Source organism: Macaca fascicularis, chromosome 4, assembly GCF_037993035.2.
Source record: "Macaca fascicularis isolate 582-1 chromosome 4, T2T-MFA8v1.1".
NCBI lineage: Eukaryota > Metazoa > Chordata > Mammalia > Primates > Cercopithecidae > Macaca > Macaca fascicularis.
The window spans coordinates 100,222,044-100,244,098 of record NC_088378.1 but is presented as its reverse complement, the minus strand read 5'-3'; the positions used below and the strand labels follow the sequence as shown (position 1 = coordinate 100,244,098).

The 22,055-nt window shown below is 36.9% G+C and overlaps 1 pseudogene; it reads right to left on the bottom strand.

The window, feature by feature from the left end:
- Positions 1-10,896: 10,896 nt before the first annotated feature.
- On the bottom strand, positions 10,897-11,978 carry LOC123572974 (vitamin D 25-hydroxylase pseudogene; annotated as a pseudogene).
- Between the last annotated feature and the right edge of the window lie 10,077 nt (positions 11,979-22,055).

The window sequence follows — 22,055 nt, the reverse complement described above, 5'->3', positions numbered from 1 at the left end:
ATAATAGGAATTCTGATTGGAAGATCAGCCCAAACTGTTTTTCAAAATTAAATCCTATGCAGCTTTCTTTAAGGCAAAGATAGCTTCTCAGTGCCTGATGAAGCCATAGATGGCTTGAGCAGTCTACTATGGGAAAGTGAAGAGCTCAGAGGGTCCTTGGTCAAGTTTTCTGACCAGGTAAATTTCTGGAATTCTGTCAAGGCCATTGAAAGAATAGAACTTTTTCAGAAAAGCAAAACTAAGGTTGAATTTCCCACCAATAGAGTATGGAGGATAAAAGCCTGTGAAGTTGGAGTAACACAAAATATTAAAATGTGACATTTCTCCCATATGAGTTTCATGGAGCAAATTCACATTTAAATGTATATATTACATAAATATATCTCTAATCAAAGACTACTCTTTGATACAAAAATATTTCTGTAATATTTAGAAAATGTGGATTTAAAAAGACAAAAATCTCTGCACAATCTTGCCACTAAAACTTTTGGCTATTAATGACTACTTCATATATCACCTCAACTGAAAAAGACATTCTAATGGATCAGATAACATTAAATACCTCTTGAAACAAAAAGTATTAGAGTTGCTTTAGGTTTAATATACTTGCATTTATTGCTCCAAATTTTATAATTTAAATGCCATCTATATATTCTGATGACTCCTAGCCTCACCCCTGAGCTCAGTACATCCAGTTGCCTGCTTGATATCTCCACTTAATGTCCACAAGTCAAACTTTATATGCACAAATCTCCTGCCCACTTGAATTCTTCACCTTAACTAATGAGACTTCCATTACTCAGTGGGTCAAGCAAGCAGGAATTTTAGGAATCACTTGATGGTGCCTGATCACTCATGCTTCATAAAAAGCCTATCCAAGGACTGTTGGCTGTGGGTACAAGATAAATTTGAATTTCATCCACTTTTCCCCAGTTCACTGCCTCACCTTAGTCCCCACCTACTTTGTCGCTCCTCTGGACCATGGCATGGGCCTCCTAATTTGCTTCTCTTCTTCCTCATCTGCTGCTTTCTAACATCATCCAGTATGCTCCTACCACATAATGTTTTATTTTGGTTCCTCTGGGTTTTCACTTTATTTACTATCTTCTAATAATACTTTTCATACCTGTTATCCTCTGCCTAACTTATACTTTGAATTACAGAAATATCACATGCCCAGAGAGATCCCAACAGACTCCTAATCTAGACCAGATTCCCTTCATGTGACATTCCCTGAAAAAGCCTAGTGCATTCCCTTCACAGTATTTATCAAAGTTTATCCATTTACTCAAGTTATTTTTCCCATTATGTCCTAACTTCTGTGTTATTTACTTCAGCATGGTGTTAGCAAAGTGCTCAATAAATATTTATTGCATAAATGAGATGATGCTGCTCCTCCTAGAGATCACACTGGAATAATGCCGCAAGGGAATTTAGAAACCGTCTATTTCAACCCCTTCATTTTAGGGGTGTGGAAACCAGCAGCTATCAAGTGCCTTTCTCAAGGCTACGCAAATGGCCAAGTAGTAAAACCAGAATTTCTGATTTTTAGCCTTTGCATCTCCTCCAATGCCACTTAAGAGTAACGAATTTCAAACCTTATTTTAACACTCATTCACTTTTTTTCCAGTCATTAATTGAGTGCCTACCATATAGACACTGAGACCACAATGAAGAAGATAACCACTGACCCTGTGGAACTTTTAGCTAATGGAAATCAATTCCTGAGTCTTCATGTAATATTGGATGCTCAGCATTATTTATCAGGATTCATTAATTGATATTTCATAGGAATTTAAGAATGTTTTCTCAACGAAAAGCTCATTATTCTGATTGAATTCAAGAAAATATTTCTTATGAGAAAGAAATATTTTCTAGAAATGAGTCTAGTGATATGAAACTACATGAAACTAACAGTATCGTATTAAGACCAATAGCCAAGTTCATTTTTAATGTCCTTATCCTACAAATCAACAAAACTGCTCAGTGAAAAGAGGAATATTGATCAATCACTTGAATGTTTCACTAAATCCAAATCTTTTGTATCACAATGAAAAAGTATTTAATGTTTGGATGGTTTAATTTATCTTTATCTCTATGGGCTTTTTCTGTCATTTAAGCCACTAACGTTTTTTAGTTTAGTTTTTTGGTTTTGGGTGTTTTCTTTCTCTTTTTTTTTTGGAAAAGTCATTGTGTTCTCTCTTGGTCTTCTGCTTTCAACTATCAGGTTGCCAATTCAATTACTCACAAACCCCTCTGAAAAATATTTTGAAATTTACTTTTTGTTTATATAACATCTTATTTTCTGACATTTGTCTTTCCTTTAAGGAAAACATATTTTATAGACTTTGCAACATGAATCTTTTGCAAGGAAATATTACTAAAATTATAACTACTGTAAGATTTTTTTAACTTTTTTAAATTATAAAAAGGCAATATACTGTATTCTGAAAAATTCCAATTTTAATGACTGCTAATTCCATTGAACAGCAAAATATTTGTGCATTAGATGAATTTAAACAGGAATAAAGAGTGTGTGTTCTGTTCTATGAACCTTATATATTACATATATAGTAACACTAATTACATATCTAAAGACTTTCACTAGGCAGGGTTACATCTACAAATACCTAACAAACTAAGATATTTATTTATTTAAAAAAAAAAAACTTTTTGAACTGAATCCAAAAAGCTGAAGTGCATGATACTAGAAGTAGGTAGCATTGGTGGATAGTGGGGATAGAGTAATGAGGTAGATTTTTCAACAACAACAACAAAAATGTTAACTAGATAGGAAGATTTACCTGTTTTTAAATAGAGAAAAAGAAGCATGGACATTTAAAGTTGGGCAGGGGGCATAAAACGCTCTATTCCATTTTCTCACGCAGGAGTCAGTTGGCCTACTTTAGCACATGCATTGCAGAATCCCCATGTGGGAAACTCATGGTGAACTGCTTATTTAACATTTTTGGTGATATAATCCCTAAAAGTAGAAAGAAGCACAAAGATTCATGGGTGTGCTGCTACTGGTGTCACAGCATCAAAAGGAATTAAGGAGGAAAACCAGCTGCTAGAATTTGAATTAGAAGAAGAAACCACTGCAGATTGTTTATGGAAGCACAGATGGCTAAAGGGAAAACAGCGTTCTCAGAGCCAGCTTGCCAGGAGAAACACTGGCAGGACACAGTTGCACTCTGTTAACATTCCCCTCCAATTTGGAAGAGTCCTAATTTCACTGCTGGACAATGATATTTGACACTTTTCATATATGACTTGTATACAGAGTACAACAATAAAAGTTTAAACTGCAAAACATCTGGAGAGAGAAAAAAGCAGCTCTCCTAGCAGGAGGTCAGGGCACACAATGACCTTTTGGAGCCCTCTAAAGAATTACAGAAGCTTAGGAATGGCCAAACATGGAAGGGACCGCCAAGCATGACAAACACATAATTTAAAAAACATGGTCAGATTCAGGGTTATAAAAAAATAAAATCACAGAAAAGGAATCCACTTGTAGACAATTTATGATAATCATCTATCAAAAATGAGATTAAGAGTTCACATTGCAATTTAAATGAATATTAAAAAACAGTCTAGGAACAATTTGAACAAGTTTATATAATTGTTCATACAGAGGCACACAACTGAATACACAGTGTAGTTTATATAATTCTATTTTGGCTTTAATCTCTTGAATTTTACACTGAAAGAAAACTTAACACAATAAAAATAATACATCATAACCTCATTCTGCTTCCTAACATAGGAAAGATTTTCATATCACACAATGGCCTGATCCAGAGATAGATACATAGATTGAGAAGAGAATAGGGTTGAGATAATTCTTAAAGATTTCTGTATTTATTTAACTTCCTAATTAGAGTTGCTTAAGAGTCCCGATCTCTGAGTGCGAGTATACAGCCCTGTACATACACATACGATACCCACCCAGAGTCCAGAACAATCTTCCAGCTGAGCACCAGGCACAAGAGGGTTTGCTTTCTGACAGTGATTGCTTTTCCCAACTTCAATCTAAATATAAATAAAAGAATGTGGAAAGATATAAAATGTGACTCACTCATCATGTTCTCCCACTTTTATATTAAGAGAAGACTCAAATCAATCTGTATTATTTAATTATGTCAATACTTCATTATTGAACTATGTTAATAAAATGTATATCTGGAAAACTAGACACAAAAAAAATAGCTTCAGAAAATTAAATACCAGGGTGAAAATTAGCACATATACCTCCACATTGATTTTCAAGGATGATGCAGATTTTCACTGCTCAGACTTTCTTTTAATGCATACACGAAATTATCTGTGAATCAGTTTTCTTTGACTTTACCTAGCAATGAGCTTGTTCATTCTCAAGTTCTATATCTGTGATGCCAAACATTCAAGTAAAGACCAAATAATTCATCTGGATTTCCAGGGGTTACTCTCTGCTCTCTTCAGTCTTCTATCTGCCATATTTTTACCTTTCATTTCCTCTTCTGAAACTCAGACAAAACACTACAGGGCAGTGATTCTCAATGTGTGTTCCAAACTATCAGTCAGCATCACCTGACTAAAGTGTCTGATAGTCAACAAGAAGACTTGCAGCCTTTCAAGCATATCACTTTGACCACCATCTAAGACAGGCGTAACTAGAGAAAGGCTACATGCAGTCAGACCCATCAGGAGGAAGTGATAATTGTCTAGGCAAGAATTGGGGCTGTGGTAATAGGGATGAAAACAATGAAAAATATTTAGGAGTTAAAAATGGCAGGACTTACGATGTGCTGAATATTATGGAGTAGAATAGGGAGAGTGAAGCAGTTTTGTTTTTGTGACTAAGGGCAGGGTTTAGAGCCTCGGCTATATGACTTGTCAGCTACCTGACCTTAAGCAAGTTATTTTCCTCACTAAGCCTCAAGTTCTTCATCAGAAATAATGTTAGCATCCTAGGATTGTATGAGGGTTAAATGAGATCATATATGATGGAGATTAGCACAGAGCTTGGCACACAGCAAGAGGTCAATACATCCTAGCAGGTTTAAGATTGCTCTAGATGTCTAGCCTAAATGGGAAAAAAAGGAATAAAAAAGGAAGAAAGGAAGGAAGGAAGGAAGGAAGGAAGGAAGGAAGGAAGGAAGGAAGGAAGGAAGGAAGGAAGGAGGAGAGTGGGAGGAAAACAGAGGATTGGTGTGAACAAGTTTTTGGAAATTAAATTACAGATTATTCATTATTAAAAAGTCATCTTTATTTTTCCATGTTCTTTTTTCAAAAATTGTTATTGATGCATAATAGATGTACATATGATGATATAATACATTAATATAATATGTAAAGATCAAATCAGGATAATTGAGATATCCATCATCTTAAATATCTGTCTTTTCTGTACGCTAGACACATTCAAAGTATTCCCTTCTATGTTTTGAAATGTACAATAGAGTTTTGTAAACTATAGTCATCCTACTGATCTATCAAACACTAATTATTTCTTCTAACTATACATTTCTACCAATTAATCAGCCTATCTTTGTCCCCCACCCCCACCCCCACCCCCACTCACCTCCACTTTACCCTTCCCAGGCTCTGGTAATGAGCAATCTACTCTTTATCTTCATGAGATCCATTTTTTCAACTCCCATGTACGTATGAAAATGTGGTATTTGTCTTTCTGTTATTGGCTTGTTTCACTTAACATAATACCTCCAATTCCATCCATGTTGCTGTGAATGACAGAATTTCATTCTTTCTTATGGCTAAATATATTTCATTTTGTGTGTGTGTGTGTGTGTGTGTGTATTATTTATCCATTTATAGAAATGTATATATAGAATGTATATATTCTTTATTTATCCATTTATAGAAATTTAGGTTGATTCCTTATCTTGGCTACTGTGATAGTGCTGCAATAAACATTGGAGTGCAGATATCTCTTCAATATATTGATTCCTTTCTTTTGGATATATACTCAGCAGTGAAAATGCTAGGCCATATGGTATATCTTCTTTTAGTTTTTTGAGAAACCACTACACTGTTTTTAATAGTGGCTGAACTAATTTACCTTCCCACCAACAGTGGACATGGGTTCCCTTTTCTGCACATCCTTACCTGCATCCATTATTCCCTATTTGATAAAAGCCATTTAACTGCAAATGATATCTCACTGCAGATTTGATTTGTATTTTTTCTAACGATTAGTGATGTTCAGCACTTTTCATATACCTGTTAGCCATTTTTATGTCTTCTTTTGAGAAATGTCTATTCAGGTCTTTTGCCCTGCTTTTAATTGGTTTGTTTTTTGTGATGTGATGGTTTGGTTTTCTTGTTTTTGCTTTTGAGTTGTTTGAGGTCCTTATAGATTCTATTTATAAATTCCTTGTCATCTGGATAGTTTGTAAATATTTTCTCCAATTCTGGAAATTATCTTTTCACTTTGCTGACAGTTTCCTTTGCTATGCAGAAGCTTTCTAACTTGATGTAATCCTAATTATCTATTTTCAGTTTTTATCTATTGTCAGTTTTGTTGTCAGAACCTTTGAGGTTTTACACACAAAAAAAATCTTTGCTCAAACCAATGTCCTGTAGCATTACCTCAATGTTTTCCTCTAGTAGTTTCATAGTTTCAGGTCTAAGATTTAAGTCTTTAATCTGTTGTGATTTGTTTTTTACTTATGGTGAGATAGGAGTCTAGTTTCATTCTTCTGCATATGGTTATTTACCTTTTCCCAGCACTATTTATTGAAGAAACAATCCTTTCCCATTTTATGTTCTTAGTGCCTTTGTCAAAAATGAGTTCACTGTAGGTATGTGGATTTATATATGGGTTCTCGCTTCTATTCAACTGGTCTATGTGTCTGTTGTTATGCCAATACGATGACAATTCTGTGAAGAATGTCATTAGTATTTTGATAGAGATTGTACTGATTCTGTAAATAGCCTTGCGTAGTATTCTTATTTCAATAATATTAGTTTTTCCAATCCATGAGCATAAAATATATTTTCCTTTCTTGTGTCCTACTCAATTTCTTTCATGAGTGGTTATACATTTTCTCGTATAAATCTTTCACTTTTTTTGGTTGATTCTTAGCTGTTTTATATCCTTTGCAGCTACTATAAGTGAGATAGATTTCTTGATTTCCTTTTCAGATTCTTCACTTTTGACATATATAAATACTACTGATTTTTTGGTCAATTTTGTATCTGGTAACTTTACTGAATTTGCTTATTAGTTCTAACAGCTTTTTGATGAATAGTTTAGGTTTTCTTAGTATAAGATCATGTTGTCTGTGAACAAGCCTACTTTGACTTCTTTCTTTCCAATTTGGATACTCTTTCTTTCTCTTGTCTAATTGCTCTGGCCAGAGCTTCCAGTATTACACTGAATAACAGTGATGAAAGTAAGCATCCTTGTTGTTTCAGATCTTAAAGGAAAGACTTTCAATTTTTCCCCATTAGATACAATCTTTGCTGTTGGTTGGTCATATATGGTCTTTATTATTTTGAGGTATATTCTTTCTATGCCTAGCTTATGAGGGTTTTCATCATAAAGGGAAGGTAAATTTTATTAAATGCTTTTTCATATCTGCACCTATTGAACTGATCATATGTTTTTTGTTCTTGCTGCTGTTAATGTAATGTTTTATGGGGTTTTTTTTATATGTTTATGTTGCAATATCCTTGTATCCCTGAGATGAATCCCATGTAATCATGGTAAATTATCTTTTAAATGTGCTATTGAATTTGGTTTGCCAGTATTTTGTTGAGGATTTTTGCATCTGTGTTCATCAGGGATATTGGCCTGTAGTTTTCTCTTTTAGTTGCGTATTTGTCTGGTTTTGGTACCAAGGCAATCCTGACCTCATAGAACGAGTTTGGAAGTATTCCCTCCACTTCAATTTTTTTTGAAGTTTGAGTAGAATTGGTATTAGTTTTTTAAATTTTTGGTAAAATTCAGCAGTGAGGCCATCAGTTTCTGGACTTTCCTTTGATGTAAGACTTTTTTACAGCTTCAATCTTATTATGCATTAATTTGTTGAGATTTTCCTTTTCTTCATGGTTCAATCTTGGTAGGTTGTATGGATGCGGGAATTTATCCATTTCTTCTAGGGTTTCTAATTTGTTGGCATAGAGTTGCTCATCATAGTCTCTAATGATTCTGTTTATTTCTGTGGTCTCAGTTGCTATGTTTCCCTTTTCATTTCTGATTTTATTTATTTGGACCTTCTCTCTTTTTTTGTTAATCTAGCTAAAATTTTGTCACTTTTGTTTATCTTTTCAAAAATCAATTTTTGCTTCTGTTAGTCTTATATTTTTTTCTAGTCTCAATTTTTAAATTAATGTTTCATTTTTATTATACTTTTCCTTCTACTAATTTTATGTTTGGTTTGTTCTTGCTTTTCTACTTCTTTGAGATGTATGCTTGAGTTTTTATATGAAGCCTTTCTATTGTTTTAATGTAGTTACTTATTGCTATAAACTTACCTCAGTACTGCTTTTGCTATATCCTATATATTTGGGTATGTTATAATTCAATTTTCATTTGTTTCAATAAATTTTTAAATTTTCTCCTTACTTTCTTCATTAACTCATTTGGTTATTCAGGAACATGTGTTCAATTTCCACGTTTTTATGTAGTTTCTGAGGTTCCTCTTGTTATTCATTTTTAGTTTTATTCCAGTGTGGTCAAAGAAGATATTTGATATTATTTGTCTGTTTTTGAATTTATTGGGACTTCTTTAGTGGACTAAGATATAGTCTATTCTAGAGAATGTTTCATGTGCTGATGAAAAGAATGTGTTGTGTGAAAAGTTCGGCAAATATAAGTTAGGCCTGTTTGCTCTATTGTGTAGTTTAACTCCAAAGTTTCTTCATCAATTTTCTGTCTAGATTATCTGTCCATTATTGAGAGTGAGGTGATGAGGTCCCTGATATTATTGTATTGCCATCTATCTCTCCCTTTACATCTATTCATGTTTGCTTTAAATACTTGGGAGCTCCAGTGGTGGGTGCATAGATATTTTGTAATCGTTACATCCACTTCCTGAATTGACCCCTTTATCATTATATAGTAACCTTTTCTCTTTTTGTACTTTTTGAGTTACAGTCTATTTTATCCCAGTATAATTACTCCTGCTCTTGTTTGGTTTCCAGTTGCATGTAATATCATTTTTCATCCCTTCACTTTAAGGCTATTTGTGTTTCTATAGGAGAAATGGGTTTCTTGTAGGTATCATATTGTTGGGTCATATTTCTTTATTCATTCTGTCTTTATTCTCCTACGCCTTTTAATTGGAGAATTGAGTCCATTCACATTCAGTGTTATTACCGATATTAAGGACTTACTACTGCCATTTTGTTGCTTGTTTCTGGTTGTTTTGCAACTCCTGTATTTTTATATTCCTTTGTTTCTATTTTCTTTTGTGGTTCTCTGCTCTTGTGGCTTGATGTGTTGCTTGCTTGTTATTTTTAGTGGATCCATTATAGGATTTTGCATTGTGGTTACCATGGGGCTTACAAAGAACATCTTATCAATATAACAAGTTATTTTAAAGAAATGATAACTTATCTTAGATCACAAAGAAAAGACAAGAAACAAAAAGTAAAAAACAAAACAAAACAAAACAAAAACTCTGTACTTTAACTCCATCCTCCCCATATTCTAACTTTTTGTTGTCTCAATTTATATATTTTTATATTGCCTATCTCTTAACAGGTTGCTGTAGCTGTTATTGTTTTTGATAGATTTGTCTTTTGGGCTTCATATTAAAGTTATGAGTTAACTGCATACCACAATTACAGTATTAGATTATTCTGGGCTTGTCCCTGTATTTAATTTTATCATTGGGTTTTATACCTTTAAATGTTTGCTTGTTTTGCACATTTAATGCTTTTCTCCCCTTTGGATTGCATAATTCTCTTTAGCATTTCTTGCCAGATGAATCTGGTGGTAGTGAATTCTGTTTTTGTTTGTCTGGGAAGAACTTTATCTCTCTTTCACATTTGAAGAATAGTCTTGCTGGACACAGTATTCTTGGATGGCAGTTTCTTACTTTCAGCACTGAAAATGCTGTTCCATGCCCTCCTGACCTGTATAGTTGGGTTTTTGTTTTTGTTTTGTTTTGTTTTGTTTTTTTGAAACATCTGTTACCAGATGAATTGGAGCTCCTTTATTTATGTGGTATTTGCTTCCTTTTTCTTTCTGCTTTTAGGATCCTTTCTTTGACTTGACCTTTGACAGTTTGATTATTATATGCCTTAAGGTAGTCTTATTTGAGTCAAATCTCTTTGGTGTTCTCTGCCCTTCTATCTGTACCCGGATATTTAGATCTTTCTCAATTTTGGAATGTTTTCTGTTATTATTTATATGAAAAAGTTTTGCTGTTGCTGAACTCCTTTTTGAACATCAACATTTCTTAAATTTGATCCTTTTAAGTAATTTTCTGTATCTCATATATAATCTTCATTATTTTATTCCTCTGTATTTTAGAATAGCCTGTCTTCAAGCTCACTAATTATTCTGCTTGATCAATTTTGTTGTAGAAATCCTATAATAAATTTTTCAGCTCAGTAAATGTATTTCTAAGTTCCAAGATTTGTTTTTCTAAATTATTTTAATCTCTTTATTAAATTTCTCTAAGTTTCTGACTTGATTTCTTTCTGTGGTATCTTGGAGATCACTGAGTTTCCTTAAAAGTGTCATTTTCAATTCCTGATCAGACAACTCACATATCACTATCTTATTAGGGTGAGTCATTTCTTTTTGTCCATTTGAGGAGTCATGGTTCCCTGTTTGCTGTTGTTTCTTGTGGATATATTTCTATGTCTTTGCATTAAAGAATTATTTATGCCAGTCTTCTATGTCTGGCTCATATTGGTTATTACTGAATATGCTTAGAGTTTTTTTTTTTTTTTTTTTTTGGCTTTATGATGCTGTGACTTTTATTCTAATACACATATTGATTTGATTAAACCAAGTTCAGGGATAAGGCAAATATACATCCTTGCTCCCGAAAACATCCAGGCACTTTCAGCGTCTTTCAGCACAGATGAGGTAGGGTTGGGGCTGCAATGTCATGCCTAACCTGGGCTTCAGATCTGGAACTAGTTCATGTGGAAAATGCAAATGAAACCTCTGAAGCAATGCTGTGAAAAACAAGAACATTTCCATCCGAGCCAACTGTTCTCCAAGACAATGTCTTCTCCCTAGGGAAAAAGGAACCAAAGCTTCCTTCTTGGCAAAATATCCACTGCTGTCCAGAAATCGCTCAGGATGGAACACTTCTGGGTCTCTCCAGTACTTGAATATTAGGATAAAGGGCCATGAAAAGAATCGCCCACCGTAGCACATTGGTTGTAGTTTCAGTTCCAGCAATGATGAGTTCACCCACTGAGAAAATTAGGTTTTCTTTGGAGAAAGTAGATGATGGGTCATTTTTACCTTGATCCATCTCATCAAAATAAGCATCAACAAAATGCTGAGGGAGCTGAGGCTTTCTGTTGACTGAAGCTTTTTCAATGAGTCTGGAGAGAAAATCATAGACCACAGATGCATTTCTAAACAGCTGTTGATGTTTTCCAAAAGGCAGGATGCCAATCCATGGAAAGGCATTATACAAGAAGACTGAGGCACTGGCAGCTAGTTCCACATTTTCACTAAATAACTCAATCATGTGCTGAAAATCGGTGTCTTCATAAGTGAATCGTTCTCCAAAAATGATCAGATTGGTTATGTTTGAAACAGCATTCGTTATTAATTGTTTAAAGTCAAAAGGTCTACCTTTGTAAGTTTCAATAGCATCAGTGAAAAATTTGGTTTCTTCCAAGATTTTAGATTCAAAAGACTTTTGGCCATATCCAAAATATCGAAAGCTGTTTACAGCTAATCGTCTGTGTTCGACCCATCCTCGGCCATATCTGGAATTGAGTAGGCCTGAAAAAAAATTAAAATATTGTATAATTCCTACTTCTCTGTATCTAAAAAATGAAAGGGAACAAATGTTTTAATGGATGGTTAGTCATCTTTCTGCAAATTATACTCCTATATAACTACATGGTTGGGTGCCGTTCTCAGCAACTCATTAGCCAGAGTATTATAACAGATAAAGGTTTTCTACTCCTTATCTGTGGACTGGTAGAAAAGACCTATAATTGCACCACCACAAGAAGCTAGTCAGTCTTGTGTAATTTAACCTGGTGAAATAGGGCCAGGTGACTATATATTATCCAAATTTTTTTTTTTTAATTTATTTATTATTATTATACTTTAAGTTGTAGGGTACATGTGCATAACGTGCAGGTTTGTTACATATGTATACTTGTGCCATGTTGCTGTACTGCACCCATCAACTCGTCATTTACATCAGGTATAACTCCCAATGCAATCCCTCCCCCCTCCCCCCTCCCCATGATAGGCCCCCGTGTGTGATGTTCCCCTTCCTGAGTCCAAGTGATCTCATTGTTCAGTTCCCACCTATGAGTGAGAACATGCGGTGTTTGGTTTTCTGTTCTTGCGATAGTTTGCTAAGAATGATGGATTCCAGCTGCATCCAAGTCCCTACAAAGGACTCAAACTCATCCTTTTTTATGGCTGCATAGTATTCCATGGTGTATATGTGCCACATTTTCTTAATCCAATCTGTCACTGATGGACATTTGGGTTGATTCCAAGTCTTTGCTATTGTGAATAGTGCTGCAATAAACATACGTGTGCATGTGTCTTTATAGCAGCATGATTTATAATCCTTTGGGTATATACCCAGTAATGGGATGGCTGGGTCATATGGTACATCTAGTTCTAGATCCTTGAGGAATCGCCATACTGTTTTCCATAATGGTTGAACTAGTTTACAATCCCACCAACAGTGTAAAAGTGTTCCTATTTCTCCACATCCTCTCCAGCACCTGTTGTTACCTGACTTTTTAATGATTGCCATTCTAACTGGTGTGAGATGGTATCTCATTGTGGTTTTGATTTGCATTTCTCTGATGGCCAGTGATGATGAGCATTTTTTCATGTGTCTGTTGGCTGTATGAATGTCTTCTTTTGAGAAATGTCTGTTCATGTCCTTTGCCCACTTTTTGATGGGGTTGTTTGTTTTTTTCTTGTAAATTTGTTTGAGTTCTTTGTAGGTTCTGGATATTAGCCCTTTGTCAGATGAGTAGATTGCAAAAATTTTTTCCCATTCTGTAGGTTGCCTGTTCACTCTGATGGTAGTGTCTTTTGCTGTGCAGAAGCTCTTTAGTTTAATGAGATCCCATTTGTCAATTTTGGCTTTTGCTGCCGTTCCTTTTGGTGTTTTAGACATGAAATCTTTGCCCATGCCTATGTCCTGAATGGTACTACCTAGGTTTTCCTCTAGGATTTTTATGGTATTAGGTCTAACATTTAAGTCTCTAATCCATCTTGAATTAATTTTCGTATAAGGAGTAAGGAAAGGATCCAGTTTCAGCTTTCTACTTATGGCTAGCCAATTTTCCCAGCACCATTTATTAAATAGGGAATCCTTTCCCCATTTCTTGTTTCTCTCAGGTTTGTCAAAGATCAAATGGCTGTAGATGTGTGGTATTATTTCTGAGGACTCTGTTCTGTTCCATTGGTCTATATCTCTGTTTTGGTACCAGTACCATGCTGTTTTGGTTACTGTAGCCTTGTAGTAGAGTTTGAAGTCAGGTAGCGTGATGCCTCCAGCTTTGTTCTTTTGACTTAGGATTGTCTTGGAGATGCGGTCTCTTTTTTGGTTCCATATGAACTTTAAAGCAGTTTTTTCCAATTCTGTGAAGAAACTCATTGGTAGCTTGATGGGGATGGCATTGAATCTATAAATTACCTTGGGCAGTATGGCCATTTTCACGATATTGATTCTTCCTATCCATGAGCATGGTATGTTCTTCCATTTGTTTGTGTCCTCTTTTATTTCACTGAGCAGTGGTTTGTAGTTCTCCTTGAAGAGGTCCTTTACATCCCTTGTAAGTTGGATTCCTAGGTATTTGATTCTCTTTGAAGCAATTGTGAATGGAAGTTCATTCCTGATTTGGCTCTCTGTTTGTCTGTTACTGGTGTATAAGAATGCTTGTGATTTTTGCACATTAATTTTGTATCCTGAGACTTTGCTGAGGTTGCTTATCAGCTTAAGGAGATTTTGGGCTGAGACAATGGGGTTTTCTAAATATACAATCATGTCATCTGCAAACAGGGACAATTTAACTTCTTCTTTTCCTAACTGAATACCCTTGATTTCTTTCTCTTGCCTGATTGCCCTAGCCAGAACTTCCAACACTATGTTGAATAGGAGTGGTGAGAGAGGTCATCCCTGTCTTGTGCCAGTTTTCAAAGGGAATTTTTCCAGTTTTTGCCCATTCAGTATGATATTGGCTGTGGGTTTGTCATAAATAGCTCTTATTATTTTGAGGTACGTTCCACCAATACCGAATTTATTGAGCGTTTTTAGCATGAAGGGCTGTTGAATTTTGTCAAAAGCCTTTTCTGCATCTATTGAGATAATCATGTGGTTCTTGTCTTTGGTTCTGTTTATATGCTGGATTATGTTTATTGATTTGCGAATGTTGAACCAGCCTTGCATCCCAGGGATGAAGCCCACTTGATCATGGTGGATAAGCTTTTTGATGTGTCGCTGAATCCGGTTTGCCAGTATTTTATTGAGGATTTTTGCATCGATGTTCATCAGGGATATTGGTCTAAAATTCTCTTTTTTTGTTGTGTCTCTGCCAGGCTTTGGTATCAGGATGATGTTGGCCTCATAAAATGAGTTAGGGAGGATTCCCTCTTTTTCTATTGCTTGGAATAGTTTCAGAAGGAATGGTACCAACTCCTCCTTGTACCTCTGGTAGAATTCAGCTGTGAATCCATCTGGTCCTGGACTTTTTTTGGTTGGTAGGCTATTAATTGTTGCCTCAATTTCAGAGCCTGCTATTGGTCTATTCAGGGATTCAACTTCTTCCTGGTTTAGTCTTGGAAGAGTGTAAGTGTCCAGGAAATTATCCATTTCTTCTAGATTGTCCAGTTTATTTGCGTAGAGGTGTTTATAGTATTCTCTGATGGTAGTTTGTATTTCTGTGGGGTCGGTGGTGATATCCCCTTTATAATTTTTAATTGCGTCGATTTGATTCTTCTCTCTTTTCTTCTTTATTAGTCTGGCTAGTGGTCTGTCAATTTTGTTGATCTTTTCAAAAAACCAACTCCTGGATTCATTGATTTTTTGGAGGGTTTTTTGTGTCTCTATCTCCTTCAGTTCTGCTCTGATCTTAGTTATTTCTTGCCTTCTGCTAGCTTTCGAATGTGTTTGCTCTTGCTTCTCTAGTTCTTTTAATTGCGATGTTAGAGTGTCAATTTTACATCTTTCCTGCTTTCTCTTGTGGGCATTTAGTGCTATAAATTTCCCTCTACACACTGCTTTAAATGTGTCCCAGAGATTCTGGTATGTTGTATCTTTGTTCTCATTGGTTTCAAAGAACATCTTTATTTCTGCCTTCATTTCGTTATGTACCCAGTAGTCATTCAGGAGCAGGTTGTTCAGTTTCCATGTAGTTGAGCGGTTTTGAGTGAGTTTCTTAGTCCTGAGTTCTAGTTTGATTGCACTGTGGTCTGAGAGACAGTTTGTTATAATTTCTGTTCTTGTACATTTGCTGAGGAGTGCTTTACTTCCAATTACGTGGTCAATTTTGGAGTAAGTATTATGTGGTGCTGAGAAGAATGTATATTCTGTTGATTTGGGGTGGAGAGTTCTATAGATGTCTATTAGGTCTGCTTGCTGCAGAGATGAGTTCAATTCCTGGATATCCTTGTTAACTTTCTGTCTCGTTGATCTGTCTAATGTTGACAGTGGAGTGTTGAAGTCTCCCATTATTATTGTATGGGAGTCTAAGTCTCTTTGTAAGTCTCTAAGGACTTGCTTTATGAATCTGGGTACTCCTGTATTGGGTGCATATATATTTAGGATAGTTAGCTCTTCCTGTTGAATTGATCCCTTTACCATTATGTAATGGCCTTCTTTGTCTCTTTTGATCTTTGATGGTTTAAAGTCTGTTTTATCAGAGACTAGTATTGCAACCCCTGCTTTTTTTTGTTCTCCATTTGCTTGGTAAATCTTCCTCCATCCCTTTATTTTGAGCCTATGTATGTCTCTGCGTGTGAGATGGGTCTCCTGAATACAGCAGACTGATGGGTCTTGACTCTTGATCCAGTTTGCCAGTCTGTGTCTTTTAATTGGAGCATTTAGTCCATTTACATTTAAGGTTAATATTGTTATGTGTGAACTTGATCCTGCCATTATGATATTAACTGGTTATTTTGCTCATTAGTTGATGCAGTTTCTTCCTAGCCTCAATGGTCTTTACATTTTGGCATGTTTTTGCAATGGCTGGTACCGGTTGTTCCTTTCCATGTTTAGTGCTTCCTTCAGGGTCTCTTGTAAGGCAGGCCTAGTGGTGACAAAATCTCTAAGCATTTGCTTATCTGTAAAGGATTTTATTTCTCCTTCACTTATGAAACTTAATTTGGCTGGATATGAAATTCTGGGTTTAAAATTCTTTTCTTTAAGAATGTTGAATATTGGCCCCCACTCTCTTCTGGCTTGTAGAGTTTCTGCTGAGAGATCTGCTGTTAGTCTGATGGCCTTCCCTTTGTGGGTAACCCGACCTTTCTCTCTGGCTGCCCTTAAGATTTTTTCCTTCATTTCAACTTTGGTGAATCTGGCAATTATGTGTCTTGGAGTTGCTCTTCTCGAGGAGTATCTTTGTGGCGTTCTCTGTATTTCCTGGATTTGAATGTTGGCCTGCCCTACTAGGTTGGGGAAGTTCTCCTGGATGATATCCTGAAGAGTGTTTTCCAACTTGGTTCCATTTTCCCCCTCACTTTCAGGCACCCCAATCAGACGTAGATTTGGTCTTTTTACATAATCCCATACTTCTTGCAGGCTTTGTTCATTTCTTTTTCTTCTTTTTTCTTTTGGTTTCTCTTCTCGCTTCATTTCATTCATTTGATCCTCAATCGCTGATACTCTTTCTTCCAGTTGATCGAGTCGGTTACTGAAGCTTGTGCATTTGTCACGTATTTCTCGTGTCATGGTTTTCATCTCTTTCATTTCGTTTAGGACCTTCTCTGCATTAATTACTCTAGCCATCAATTCTTCCACTTTTTTTTCAAGATTTTTAGTTTCTTTGCGCTGGGTACGTAATTCCTCCTTTAGCTCTGAGAAATTTGATGGACTGAAGACTTCTTCTCTCATCTCGTCAAAGTCATTCTCCGTCCAGCTTTGATCCGTTGCTGGCGATGAGCTGCGCTCCTTTGCCGGGGGAGATGCGCTCTTATTTTTTGAATTTCCAGCTTTTCTGCCCTGCTTTTTCCCCATCTTTGTGGTTTTATCTGCCTCTGGTCTTTGATGATGGTGATGTACTGATGGGGTTTTGGTGTAGGTGTCCTTTCTGTTTGATAGTTTTCCTTCTAACAGTCAGGACCCTCAGCTGTAGGTCTGTTGGAGATTGCTTGAGGTCCACTCCAGACCCTGTTTGCCTGGGTATCAGCAGCAGAGGCTGCAGAAGATAGAATATTTCTGAACAGCGAGTGTACCTGTCTGATTCTTGCTTTGGAAGCTTCCTCTCAGGGGTGTACTCCTCCCTGTGAGGTGTGGGGTGTCAGACTGCCCCTAGTGGGGGATGTCTCCCAGTTAGGCTACTCAGGGGTCAGGGACCCGCTTGAGCAGGGAGTCTGTCCCTTCTCAGATCTCAACCTCCGTGTTGGGAGATCCACTGTTCTCTTCAAAGCTGTCAGACAGAGTCGTTTGCGTCTGTGCAGAGGTGTCTGTGTGTCTTGGTTTACTGTGCCCTGTCCCCAGAGGTGGAGTCTACAGAGACAGGCAGGTTTCCTTGAGCTGCTGTGAGCTCCACCCAGTTCGAGCTTCCCAGCAGCTTTGTTTACCTACTTAAGCCTCAGCAATGGCGGGCGCCCCTCCCCCAGCCTCGCTGCTGCCTTGCCGGTAGATCACAGACTGCTGTGCTAGCAACCAGGGAGTCTCCGTGGGTGTGGGACCCTCCCGGCCAGGTGTGGGATATGATCTCCTGGTGTGCCTGTTTCCTAAAGCACAGTATTGGGGTGGGAGTTACCCGATTTTCCAGGTGTTGTGTGTCTCAGTTCCCCTGGCTAGGAAAAGGGACTCCCTTCCCCCTTGCGCTTCCCAGGTGAGGCAATGCCTCGCCCTGCTTCAGCTCTCGCTGGTCGGGCTGCAGCAGCTGACCAGATCCGATCGTCCGGCACTCCCCAGTGAGATGAACCCAGTACCTCAGTTGAAAATGCAGAAATCACCGGTCTTCTGTGTCGCTCGCGCTGGGAGTTGGAGACTGGAGCTGCTCCTATTCGGCCATCTTGCTCCGCCCCCCCGCTTAGAGTTTTTTTGTAATTTACCTATCAAATATCATTTTTTCTGGTAAGTTGCTGTCTTTCTTCAGCACTAGATGGCACCTTAAGTCCAGGTTTCCCTCAGCTCTAGTAAATGATAAGAGCATTGCCCATCCCAGATGAGGGAGATACTAAAAGAGTTATTTTGGCAGTGTGGGAAAGCTGGTTAGGGGCTCTTGCCCAAGACATACGTGGGAACAAACTTCCTGACCAGTGCTGAGTTACAGAGCAGAGTTTCCTGGGCTGGGGATTGTTGTCCTGCCTTCATTTGTCTCTGCCTAAAGGAATATCTCTTCCTTCAGGCTCTCTTGATGGTTCCTGATGGTGGGTTGAGATAGGAATAGGCTGCCTGCCAGGGAACGCAGGATGTTAGGGAAAATGGTTGTTCACCATGACCTCACTTTTTCTAGTGTAGAGACCATGAGTTGGGAAGAAATTTTCTGCATTTTTGGAGCCAATCAGATTTGGAGGAGGAGCATCACAGAATGGAAGTCCTATTCTCTTACCACCTGCTTGGAGTTTTTTCACTTCTCTGTGCCTTGGGAACTGTCTCCTTATATGTGAGTCCTGGGATATTACTGTTCATAAATCTTGGTGCTATATATTTAGTTTTGGTTTTCTGTGGTGGGAGTGAGCCAACTTGCTTCTATGACACAATTTTGGAACCGGAAGTCTCTATTTCCATATTCTTCTGAAAGGATTGTTATATTTCCTACAGATGATCTCTTTCTATGAATTGCCATGTACCTCAAAGGATACTCCTTCTTTTTCCCACCCACATACTAACACACACATCCATTTCTTGAGCAAAGTACTTCTCATTCTATAAGAACCAGCTCTCAGCTTTCTCCTCTGCTTCTCTGTGTCACCATCTCTGCCTCCTTATGCAGAATGGAACACAACCTCCCTTGTGCCGCAAGTATGTCTAGTACTACTTGAAACATACCCCCTCTTGCATGAATGTATTTACATGTCCATTTCTCCCAGAGTGAGCTCCTTGAGGAACCATGTTATCAATCTCTCTATCCCCATTACCCACTTTAGTACTTAGCACAAAGCAAGTGCTCCACAACTTTATTTCTCTACAAAAGTTTGCCCCATATATTAATGCAAGATATCTGAATGTCAGGCAAGAGTAATTGTATCCTCTTCAATCACTTATGATTTAGTAAGATTTACTAAGTCCTAGATATTATGACAGAGACTACGGAGGAAAACACATGTTCTCTGCCTTCAGGGAACTGAGAAAACAACTGAAGAGCTAAGAAATAAATACGTGGAAGGTTAAGTAACAGTAACACACAACAAGAAAAGTTCAGAATAATACTAAAGCCATATCATAAGGCATAAGGTTATGCCCAAAAAGTTAGTCACTGACACTAAGAACTACAAAAGTTCAGAAGATGACAAAATTACTCTCATCTGCCACAGTTAGGCATGACTTTTCAGTAATGATAGGTTTGACATTATTCTAAAGAGTTTACAAGATTTGGATATGTAGAAAGGATTTACAGAGAGAAGATACTCCTAGTGAATAGGTAGTATCAGCCAAAGCAGGACAGCAATGAAAGGTGGGAAAATGCAAACCAGTTTCTGGGGATTGTTAAAACAAAAAATCTGGTTAGAAGGAGTAAAGCATTCAAGTATGTAGAGGAAGAGATGATAACCACATAGCTTAAAACCAGTCTTTGGGGTGCAGTGAGTACTGGCAAGTCCAGAGGCTAAGGATAGAATGCTGAAAATGGTTTAGTTAGACTGAATTGCCAGTGTTGAGCTTGGAAAAAAGAAGAGCAGCAAGACAGATATCAATTTTCATTTATAGAGCTTGGTTTGTGTCAAGTATTATGCTTTATATACATTATTTTTTAGTTATCACAATTTTATAAGATGGCCCTAACAACCCTATTTTATTTTCCCAAGCTAGTAAATAACAGTTTTAGGATTTGAGTCCAGGGTATCTAATTTGAGTCCAGAGTCCAAAAATCTGTTCTGGATCAGGTGTGTGCTGCTTCCAAGGTATGGTATAAGAAGAGGCTGTAGAGATGGGCAGGAGGGGACAGATACATAGGAAAGATGGAATAAAGAACTTGGTGACTCATTGAATGTGAGGGAGAGAAAGTTAAAATTAATTTCAAGTCTTCACGTCTAAGGGATGAGAAAATGATTATATTAATATAAGGAAGGAAAGCAAAGGAATAGGTTCGGGGAGAAGTGAAAAGATCAGTCCAACATTAAATGAGTTTCAGATGGTGGCAGGATGTTTCAGTGGAAATGTCTGGTGGTTGGAGATTTTGAGAATGAGCGCTAGTTGTATTTTCCTCAGCTAGAATGGATATTGCAACACTGGCACCACAATGGAAGAAGAAAATGCCGACGGAAATCTAACCTCGACCTACGATCTCAAGATCCCTTCCTTCCCAAATTTTCTCCAAGTTTGCTTAAAAATATGAATCATTTTTTAAACGTACATGATTCTGAGGAGCTCATTCATTGTGGTTCAAAGAGCAGACTTTTTTTTTTTTAACCAACCAAGACTTTCCTGCCATCTGATGCCAATTTGGGCTAAAATACCTTTTTCCCCTAGCAACTTAAAGTGTGAGAACATATGCTTTCCTCTGCCTGCACCCTGTCCACAATACATCCTGTAAAATTCCATCCTTCAGCAGTTAACTTATAGCTTTAGAATGATACAAGTCTTAAAATAAAAGTTTGAGGGCTCAAGGAAAACAGTGAGTTCCTAATGTAAATATATCATGAAGCCAAACATTTCAGAAAATATTCAAGTTCCATAATTTTGCCTTTCTTAAAAGAGTCTTTGGAGAGCTATTGCTTGTTCTTTTCCATTAAAAATATGAAGTTTATGCAGTGATCATTTCCCCTAAGATTGCAGATGTAGGCAAGCTGTACTTGGCCCTCCAAGAAAGATACACAAAGCTTAACCTTTCATTATACTCTGAAAAAATGAACTGTTTCCTAAGCAGGCTCAGTACTGTTGGGATAAATTGTAATACCAAATTTGATGTATGCCTTACTCTGGAAAAAAATAAGAAATTTTGAAATCTCAATAGATGTTTCTTTCTAATATAAGTATGACCCAAAATAGATAACATGGCATTATTCAGTAGCTAAAAGCTAGATGACAAAATGAACCAAGTCATTTCTAAATGTATTCCATAACTTCAGAAAAAAAGTCTGATGAATAAAATGTGTATGAATATCTCATATTCTGTTAAAATTTGTAATAATGAAGGCAATACGGAGAATGAAAAATGTAATTTTAGTGCTGGTGGATTCAATTAGGAAAAATAATGTTTTCTGGATCCATACATTACAGAGGTATACTAGGTATCTTTGTAGAGAAACAGAAGAATAATATTCTTTTATTAACAGCAACACTCTGAGTATAGCTTACAGGAAAAAGAGAAGAGAAAAATAACAGAAAACGGAATCAGCAATGGAAGTTCATTTTAGCAGCGTGATTGACACCATGTTACTTATTCCAAGAGGTGATTGATAATATGAAATGGGTTTCTCTTCTGTAGGAATTTGGCATTGTTTGTTCACTCCCTCTTCCATTTCTGAGTGTAAAATATGTGTGATGATAAAAGTCCAAGGGGATGCTTGTGTGAGCAGGCTGTACCAGTTC